Below are 10,376 nucleotides of genomic sequence, written 5' to 3'. Positions count from 1 at the left end.
GATTTCATTCCTGTAGTAACATAACTGGTGATAGGAAAGCAGGGAGAGAGAGAGGTGTGTGCTCTGCAAGGCTGCTGGCCACGGGGCCAATGGGTGTGGGTTGGCTGGGTAGGATCGGGGAGTCACATCTCAGGGATCTGCCCGCTACCCAGCACTGCTCCAGCTATGAGCTGTCTCCACTGCCTGGGACCTGTGGGGCCCCACCTGCCTCCCTGGGGGAAGAGCCACCTGGGACTGGTGCAGAGGCTGGGCCAGTCTCAGCCACTCACAGGGAATAGTCGGGGAGGGGGGAGGCTCAGCTGGGTCCTGAGAGAGCCTGGCCCGGGTAGGCTCTGCTCCTGCTCCAGCCTGGCTGCTTCCACCACTCCCAAGAGGCCAGAGTTATCCTGCCCCAGGAGCAGTTCTGGCTGCGCTGCCATCTCAGCCTCGCAGCCACAGTCACCTCCCATCAGGGCTGGCTACTGTGGCTGGGGGCTTAGGGTTTGGGAGAGTAGGTCTCTAGGGGGTCTGGGTAGGTGCTGGGCACTGGGGGGTGGGGAGATCTGTGTGTGTGTCAGGGGGTGCTGGGAAGTGTGGGGGTCTGTGCGGGTCACTGCAGTTGTGGTGGTGGGGGGCACTGGACAGTGAGGGGATCTGTAGGGGGGCTCTGGGTGGGAAGGTGTGGGGCACTGGGCAGTTGTGGGAGGGCTGTGGGGGGTCTTCAGCTGTGGGGCACTGGTCAGTGAGAGGATCTGTGGGGGGGTTCTGAGTGGGTGGGGGAGTGATCTGGGAGTGCACTGGGCAGGGGGGTTTGTGGGGGTCTCTGGATGGTGCAGCACTGGGTTGATGGAGTCAGAGGGCGTGCTGGGCAGGGGGTTTGTGGGGGGTTCTGGGTGGTTATGGTGGCACTGGGGTGAACGGGAGTCAGAGGGGATTCAGGGCAGGGGATTTGTGGGGGTCTCTGGGTGGTTGCGGCGTCTGCGACGTAGGGAGTCGGAGGGGTGCTGGGCAGGGGGTTTGTGGGGGGTCTCTGGGTGGTGCTCGGCAGCACTGGGCGTAGGGAGCCGGAGGGTGTGCTGGGCCCAGGGGGTTTGTGGGGGCGTTCTGGGTTGGTGCGGCACTGGGTTGAAGGGAGTCAGAGGGGGTTCAGGGCAGGGGATTTGTTCGGGGTCTCTGGGGTGGTGTGGCACTGTGCGTAGGGAAAGCCGGAAGGGTGTGAGTTGCTGGGCAGGGGGGTTATGTGGGGGTCTCTGGGTTGGTGGTTGGGTGGCACTGTGCGTAGGGAGCCGGAGGCGGTTTGCTGGCAGGAAGGGTACTGTGGGGGGTCTTCTGGGTGCGGTTGCTGGCACTGGGCGTAGGGAGGCAGAGGTGGTGCTGAAGCAGGGGGTATGGGTTAGCATGGTGCAGCATGGGCCCACCCCCAAGGGGAAGAACGATGGCAGTGCAGGGCTGGGCTGGACAGCGTGGGTCTGGCAGCTCCTGGTTTGTAAACAGGGCCCTTGTACTGGGCTGGGTGGAGTGGGGCTGTCCCTGCCGTGCCATGACTCATCTCCCATTGCCCCAAGTCAGCCCCTCGCTCTGAGGACTCTGCCCCCCTGCCTCATGTCCCCATTTCCCCCATGGGGACCCACAAATATGTTTAGCACTGGGCCCACAACAGGTTAATCTGGCCCTGTTTGGGGTGCAGGCTCTGGGATGGAGTTGGGGGTGCAGGAGGCTTGCAGGCTATGGGGAGTTTGAGTGACGGGTGCAGGTTCTGACCTGGGGCAGGGGATTCGGGTACAGGAGGGGGTACAGACATGTGGGCTCTGGGAGGGAGTTACCAAATCAGCACGTTGTATAAGAGAAAGGAGCTGCAGGGATTTCATAGAGACATAGAAAATGATAGAAGACACTTTTACATAGTCAAAATGTGAGAGGCAGAGTTTGAGGGAGGGAGGGAGGGAGGGGGCGTCTGTACAATATTTCCCCACTATTCAGTCTCCTGGCTGGAGCAGTAAACAGCCCCGCAGCACTTGTATAGGATAGAGAGGAGCCTCGCTGTCTACGCTTTGACAGTGTAGGAATCGGGCTGCCTGTGCCTTTAAGACCCAGCCCCAGGAACCCGCCCCCTGCTCAGGGCTGACACAGGGCACAACTGAAAACAGCCTGTGCCCCCCCCCCCCCCACAACCCCCACACCCCCAGATCTGCGAGCGCAGCAGGTGGCTCATCCCGAGGGGCCCCTGTCCCCCCCACCACCCCCTCCCTAAACGGGGGTTTTGTCCCCGCACAGGGTCTGGCAGCGTCTCCCCCCCCGGGCTTAACCGCGGCTCCCACCCCCCACCCCCGATTTTTCCCCTTCAGCCTCTCTCCTGCCGCTGCCTACAGCAGCTTGAACCCCCCTGGCCAGTAAATTTGTGTCCCCTGCTCAGACCCTGGCAGCCCCCCCGCTGCGATTTGCCCCCTTGAGCCTTTTAAACGCCCCCCAAAAGACCAGGCAGCAAATAGTGAGTAGCAGTGAGGGCAGAGAGAGGGCAGTGGCGACAGCGGAGGTTACTGGGCATGCTCAGTTCGGCCGCGCATGCTCAGTGCAGCCAAAGTAGCGAATCGGGAGCGGTTCATGTTTCTGTCGGTACACCTGGTCCCCCCCGCCCCGGACACTGGGGCAGAGTCACCGCCCGGCCCCGCCCCGCCCCCGGGGCTCGCTCCGGGGCCTGGAGGCTGCAGCTCCGCAGCGGGGCGGGCGGAGCCCGGGGCGGCCCCAGGGCGGCTCCAGCGGGGCAGGGCCCGAGCCGGGCACGGGGGGGTTAATGAAGGGCTCTCCCGCCGCGATCTGCGCATGCCCAGAGCTCCACCGGCACCAACCCTCCAACGGCCCGGGAGAGGCTCCAACGGCCCCGCGCGAGCCAGGCAGAGCCGCAGCACCCAACGCTCCTTCGCAGCCCGGTTCCGGCTCCCCCGCTGACATCACTTCCGCTCCGGGGGGAGTCAGGAACTACATCTCCCAGCCTGCCCCGGGGCCGCTTCCGCTCTCTGCAGCCCAGGGAAGGGAGGTCCCCGGGGCCAGCGAGACCCTCCCCCCACCGCTCATCCTTTCCCCCGGCGCCGCCCCCTCTCCCAGCCGGTGCCTCTCAGACCCCCCCCCCGCCTTTTCCCGGCGAGCGGCAGAGCTGGGGGGGCTTGTGACCCCCAGGTAATAACCGCACCCCGCCCAACCCCCAGCCCTGACCCCGCCCCCGGCAGGAGCGTGTCCGCCCCACGCGTGTCCCCGGCCCTGCCCGCCCCGCACTGCCCCCGGCCCCACCGCGCTGCCCCGCGGGCTGCAGGAGCCCCCGTGCTGCGCTTCCGGCCCCAGCCATGGCCCCGCTGCCATACAAGGGGCGGGGGCGGGGGCAGGGCCGGGGGGGGGGCGGGAAGGGGCGGCTCCTCCCCAGGCCTGGCCCCGCCCCCGGGCCCCACGCAGGGGGTGGGACACGTGGGGACCCGCCTCAGCCCAGAGGGGGCAGGAGAGGGGCCGGGGCTCCCCAGGAGAAAAGCGGGGGCAGGGGCTAGTGTAGCAGCTCCCCCCCACCCCCAGCCCCTGCATTGGGTGTCAGCCAGTGATGAGCTGCTGCAGCCCGCCCTGGTGAGCGCTGCAGCCCGGGGGGGCGGGGGGTTGCGGAGCACAGAGAGGGTCTGGAGCGGCTGGGAGCGGGGGTGGGGGGAGGATTGCAGGGCACAGGAAGGCATTAACCCCTCTGTGCCTGGCCGGGGGGGGGGGCTTCTCCGGCTGCAGTGGCGCCAGCTCAGGTAGGGGTAATTGGGGGGTTGCTGGTGGGTTCCTGCTGGAGGGGGAGGGGCAGGAAATACTGAAGAGGTGGCAACTTCTGGGGAGTTAGGGCTGGAGGGGGGCAGGGAATACCCTGGGTGAGGAAAGGGAGGGGGACAGAGTGTGACAAACCTGCTGGGACTTGTTAACATGGGCCTAGATCCTCAGAACAAACACTTGGGTGTTGGGGGAGAAAATTCCCTAATTTGTGAAACAGGAAATAGCGAAACCAACCCCCTGGGCAGGGCTGGGAAAACTGACCAGACTTCCAGTGCTGAATCCTCAGTCTGCTAGCCAGGGGCTGGTATGACATGGAAAGGGGGCACCCAGCAGGGAGGTGTAGGGAAGATGTCCCGGCCCCTCACATCCAGCTGCTGGCAGTGGGGAGGGTGTTGGGTTCCCCACCATGGGGTTGTATCAGCCTCTGGCTAGTAGGTGTGTGATGGATCTGCTGGGAGGGACAAGGGGTCCCTCTTTGTTCTCTCACCGTGATGCCCCCTAGCTGCTCTCAGGACTGGGGGCACAAATTTTCTAAACTGAACCAAAAGTTCCTGCAGTTTACAAAAGAGGAGAAAAGCAAAATCTGTGATTTCACACTCACAGTGACTGATAAGTGGACAGAAAGTTACCACAGTGACAGGGCCGGTGACTGGGGAATGCCGGGCAGTGCTTGGAGCCAGGACTCTGACACGAGTTGATCAGAGAGAAGGATCATGGTTAGTAGAAGTTCCCACAGCCAGGGTCCCACCAGCTATTCCCTGGGATGCAGCCCCCAGAGTCCCCAGCCAGGGACCCCAGATACCCCTCAAAGCCCCACCGGCCAGGGAAGCCCCACCAGACCATGACTGTCAGGTTGGGAATCCCAAAGGGTTCCCCCCACCAAGAGCCCCCAGCAGCCAGAGACTTGCCTACTGGGAACTCAGTTCCTCACTGCCTGCCTAGGACCCGCCCCGCACACCACCACCAGCAGGAACTGCCCTGCCATTTGTCTGGGACCCCGTCCTCCACCCAGCGGGACCCCTGATGCTTTTCAGTGGGACCCCTCACTCTGCTTCCCTGGTATCCCCTGACCTAGTGCCAGGGATCCCCTCCCCCAGCTCTGTGCATTGGGCACGGCAGCGATCCCAGGAGCCAGCCGGGGAAGCCCAGACGGAGCTCCTGGCACAGCACCAGGCTCCCTCTAACCCCCTGTCCCGCCTCCCCAAGAGACGCCCACCCCGGCTGTTCTGCAGCCAACGGCCCCCAGCGATACCCACCTCCAGGACCCACAGCCTCAGGGCTGGGCACATCACAACCACCCCCTGAAACCCCAAATCTCCAGAACCCACCAACCTCACTAGGGTACCCCCTGCAATCTCCCCCCACAGACACCTCCCCCCACCCCGCACAACACTGTTACCTCACAGTGTCTGCTAAGTGGATAGAGAGTTATCACTGCCCCCTGCTGGCCAGTCACACAGGCAGAGGGAGCCCTGGGGGATGTCTCTTGAACAGGAGAATGGAAGATCTGGAGGGCAAGAAAGGTAAGAAAAGTCCATGGCCTGTCACTAGCAAATAATGGCCACCATGGATCCACCCCAGAAGTGGCTGCATCTTAGCACAGGGGGAATCAACCCCTCACAGAGGCCATTTGTCATGGGATTTGGGATACTTCTGGACCCACACTGCACTCACAGAGACCTCCTCATCCTGTGCCAGCTGGAGAAAAAAAAAAGGGTCCAACCAACTCTCCCGTTACCAGCTGGGAACCACTGAGCCCCAAACAGGGGGAGGCCTCTGGCTTTGATGTGTATTAAAGATGTGGCTGGTCTCTTTCTTCGGCAAACATTTTAACACAGATAAAGGGGGGAAGAAATGGTTCTCAAAGGAGAGGGGAAAGATCAGCACTGGGAAATTTAACCCCCTGCAACCTCCAGGATGGAGAATGATTCAGGGCAACAGGTTTCCTCCAAGAAAGGAGAAGTTGCTGGGATTGAGAGACACGGGGAACAGCCCCAAACATGAAAGGATTTTTAATTGACATTTGATAATAACGTAGAACTGAAAGAGAAAGGGGGGAAATCTGAGAGATTTTGGCTCTATTTTTGCAAATAATAGAGAGGAAAGTGGAAAATCAAAGGGATTTTATATCAGTTTATATCTGATGTGCAGTAAAATGTCAGTGTTTCACATCAGTATTTGTTAAATGAATAGAGAGGAAATGGGCAACATTTGCAAACATTTTATATCTATGTTCAAGAAGCTGAGAAAAGGGGCAAATCTGAGATTTTCTTTTTATTTTATAATTAGAGAGACAGGGGGAAATCTCAGGGCATATTCAATTAGAAATAGACAAGTAGAGAGAAGTGGAGCAAATGTTTAGGGTATTTTATATCAACCTTTGAGATTTGCAGAAAAAACATGTCACAAACTATGCAACTGGAGGTGGAAAATCAGAATCCTGGAGAGACCAGGGGGAAATGGGGGAGACGGGAGAGCGGCTCATTGGAGGGGAAAGGGGCGAATCTCCCCGGATTTTATAGCCCGGGTGAGACACTGAGGGCTTGGCTACACTTACAAGTTGCAGTGCTGGTGGAGGCTTTCCAGCGCTGCAATTACACCCCGTCCACACTTGCAGGGCACAACCAGCGCTGCAACTCCCTGGTTGCAGCGCTCGCTGAAAACTCATCCCGGCAGGGGTATAAGGAGTGCAGCGCTGGTGATCCAGCGCTGCTCAGCAGGTGTGGACACTCACCAGCGCTTTAATTGTCCTCCAGGGAATAAGGAGTTATCCCAGAATTCCTGTTAAGCCACTCTGCTCATCAGTTTGCACTCTACTGCTCTTGCCTCAGGTGACCCGCCCTTTAAATGCCCCGGGAATTTTAAAAATCTCCTTCCTGTTTGCTGCAGCCAGGTGTGTGTGGAGTGCAATCAGTTAATCTTTCCAGGTGACCATGCCTCCACGCGGCAAACGAGCCCCAGCATGGAGCAATGGCGAGCTGATGGACCTCATCAGTGTTTGGGGGGAGGAATCTGTGCAGGCACAGCTGCGCTCCAGCCGTAGGAATTACGATATCTTTGAGCAGGTATCAAGGTCCATGCTGGATAGGGGCCATGATCGGGACGCACTACAATGCAGGGTGAAAGTTAAAGAGCTGCGGAGTGCCTATTACAAAGCCCGCGAGGGCAATCGCCGATCCGGAGCTGCCCCCACGACCTGCCGTTTTTACAGGGAGATGGACGCGATACTTGGGGGTGACCCCACTGCCAATCCCAGGACAACGATGGACACTTCTGAGCAGGCTGGGGGACAGGAGGAGGCGGCGGCGGCGGGGGGGGGAGGAAACCGCGAGTGAAGCTCCTGGGATGGGGGAAGACACCCCAGAGTGGGCATGCAGCCAGGAGCTCTTCTCAAGCCAGGAGGAAAGTACCCAGTCGCAGCAGCCAGCAGTTGCAGAAGGACAAGCAGAGGAGCGGGTTACCGGTAAGCGGCTTTTATTTTCTGGGTGGAAATGTTTCTGGAGAGGAAGGGGGGTTATGGCTGCATGCATGCCAGACTAGATGTGGAATAGCCCGTTGATGTGGTCTATCACGTCGCGGTAATCTGCTTCAGTTATCTCAGCAAAAGTTTCATCCAGAGCGTGGGCAATATGCCTGCGCAGGTTTATAGGCAGAGCCACTGTGTTCCTTGTCCCAGTCACGCTGACGCGTCCGCGCCACTGTGCTGCGAGTGGTGGGGGGACCATTTCTGAACACAGGCAAGCCGCATAGGGTCCCGGGCGGAATCCACATTGCTCTAAAAGAGCCTCCCGCTGTTCCCTAGTGACTCGCAGCAGGGAGACATCTTCCAGGATTAACTCCTGTGAAAAATGTTGGGAGACTCTTTGGTGAAGAGATAGGGAGATAGTGAAGATCACCCCTGCAGCTGCATCTTCACTCAACCCCTCTATCACTCCAGATTACCCGAAGCAACCAGCTCCCCTCTATCAATCAAGCCCCACTTCTCCCTCTATAAGCACCCCTCACTCACCATTTCGTGGCTTCTGTCGTGTTATGCGTGTGGTAAAAGAATGCTAAAGTGAGAACTCCCTCAGTGTAACAATTCATGTCTGGAGATAGTGGATACAATGCTGCCCCTGTTAAATGTTGTCATTTCTGGGTTTCTACAGTGACCTTGACTACTGGACTGAGCAGATGTTCCACAGCACAGAGGCTTCAAAATTTGAGAAAAAATCCCCGAAAGAGCAAAGAGGACATGCTGAAAACTGTTCTTCATCACTCTGCTAGAGAGAGTAAGGAATTGAAGGAGTGGAGAGAGAAGGAAAGCAGGATCCGCAAGAGAAATGCAGTGGCCAAGAGGAAAAGCACAGAGCGGCTGCTAAGCATCCTGTCGCACCAAGCGGACTCTATAGAGTCACTCGTTGCCATGCAAGCAGAGCACTACCGTGCTACTCCACACCCCCCCCCGTCCCAAAGCTTTTTGCCTTGTACCCCAATGTCAGCTCAAACCACCTTTCCCCAGCATCCAGGTTCTTACCACCACCAGCTGCCTCCAACACCTGTACGTTCACCAACCAGCCCTGATACCTACCACCCTTACCCTCTGCACTCAACCCCCATCACCATGCAGTATATGCACCCTGAAGTGCAGGATTCATTAAACAGCACTCCAGACAGGACATATGCAAACTTGTGACTGTACAGTTCACCAACCCACACCCCTGCCCTCTTGTGTTCATGAAATGTTGTGTGTCTGTCTGTCAAGGAAGTTTTTTTCTTTTCAATAAAACAATTCTTGGCTTTGAAAACAGTCTTTATTATAGCAGATAGTGAAAGATTCCTTAGCCCAGTAAAGAAAGAGGCACTGCAAATCATTTTAGGGATAATAGAATAACAGTGTAAACAGTGCAATTCACTCCCATGCAAGGCAGCAAACATTACTGTTGGCTTTCAGCCTCAAATTCTTCCCTCAAGGCATCCCTAATCCTTGAAGCCCTGTGCTGGGCCTCTCTATTAGCCCTGCTCTCTGGCTGTGCATATTCAGCCTCCAGGACTTGAACCTCGGTGGTCCATGCCTGACTGAATGTTTCACCCTTCCCTTCACAAATATTATGGAGGGTACAGCAAGCGCATATAACCGCGGGGATGCTGCTTTCCCCCAAGTCTAGCTTCCCATAGAGACATCTCCAGCGAGCTTTTAAACGGCCAAAAGCACACTCCACAGTCATTCGGCACCGGCTCAGCCTGTAGTTGAACCGGTCCTTGCTCCTGTCAAGCTTCCCTGTATAGGGTTTCATGAACCAAGGCAGTAACGGGTAAGCGGGGTCTCCAAGGATCACAATGGGCATTTCGACGTCCCCTACTGTGATCTTCCTGTCTGGGAAAAAAGTCCCTGCCTGCATCTTCCTGAACAGGCCACTGTTCCGAAAGATGCGTGCATCATGCACCTTTCCAGGCCAGCCTGTGTAAATGTCAATGAAACGCCCACGGTGATCCACAAGCGCCTGGAGAACCATAGAGAAATACCCCTTACGATTAACGTACTCTGATGCCAGGTGGTGGGGGGCCAGAATAGGAATATGCGTCCCATCTATCGCCCCTCCACAGTTAGGGAAACCCATTTGTGCAAAGCCATCCACAATGTCCTGCACGCTCCCCAGAGTCACGGTCTTTCTTAGCAGGATGCGATTAATTGCCTTGCAAACTTGCATCAAAACGATTCCAACGGTCGACTTTCCCACTCCAAACTGGTTCCCGACCGACCAGTAGCTGTCTGGAGTTGCCAGCTTCCAGATTGCAATAGCCACCCGCTTTTCCACCGTCAGGGCAGCTCTCAATCTTGTGTCCTTGCACCGCAGAGTGGGGGTGAGCTCAGCACACAGTCCCATGAAAGTGGCTTTTCTCATACGAAAGTTCTGCAGCCACTGCTCATCATCCCAGACTTCCATGACGATGTGATCCCACCACTCAGTGCTTGTTTCCCGAGCCCAAAAGCGGCGTTCAACGGTGCTGAGCATTTCCGTGAATGCCACAAGCACTTTAGTGTCACACGGGGCAGGAGAATCGATATCGATATCATCGTCAGACTCCTCACTGTCACTTTGGAGCTGAAGGAATAGCTCGACTGCCAAACGTGTTGTGCTGGCGACACTCATCAGCACAGTCCTCAGCAGCTCGGGCTCCATTTCCCACAGAAATCGCGATTCACACACAGAGCAGAAAGACACTCACAATGGCGCCAAATGTTGCCGGAAAGACAGAATGCTGGGATGTGAAGCGATGCACCACGGGGCGTTGGAACAGGAAGCGGAATGACCCACACACTTCCTTCCCCTTCCCACAATACTCAGCGCCAAAACGGCGCCAAAACGGGACGAGGTGCTCTGTGGGATAGCTGCCCACAATGCACCTCTCAATACAGCGCTGGAAAGTGCTGCAAGTGTGGCCACACTGCAGCGCTGGTAGCTGTCAGTGTGGCCACACTCCAGCGCTGGCCCTACACAGCTGCATGACCAGCGCTGTAACTCCCAGCGCTGCAACTTGTAAGTGTAGCCAAGCCCTGAGCGAGAAAAGGGGCAGAACTGGAGAGAATTTGTATCGGGGGCGAGAGGCAAGTGGCACCAACAGGG

The sequence above is a fragment of the Mauremys mutica genome, unplaced genomic scaffold (genome assembly GCF_020497125.1).
Source record: "Mauremys mutica isolate MM-2020 ecotype Southern unplaced genomic scaffold, ASM2049712v1 Super-Scaffold_100120, whole genome shotgun sequence".
Lineage (NCBI taxonomy): Eukaryota > Metazoa > Chordata > Testudines > Geoemydidae > Mauremys > Mauremys mutica.
This window is presented reverse-complemented; position numbering follows the sequence as displayed.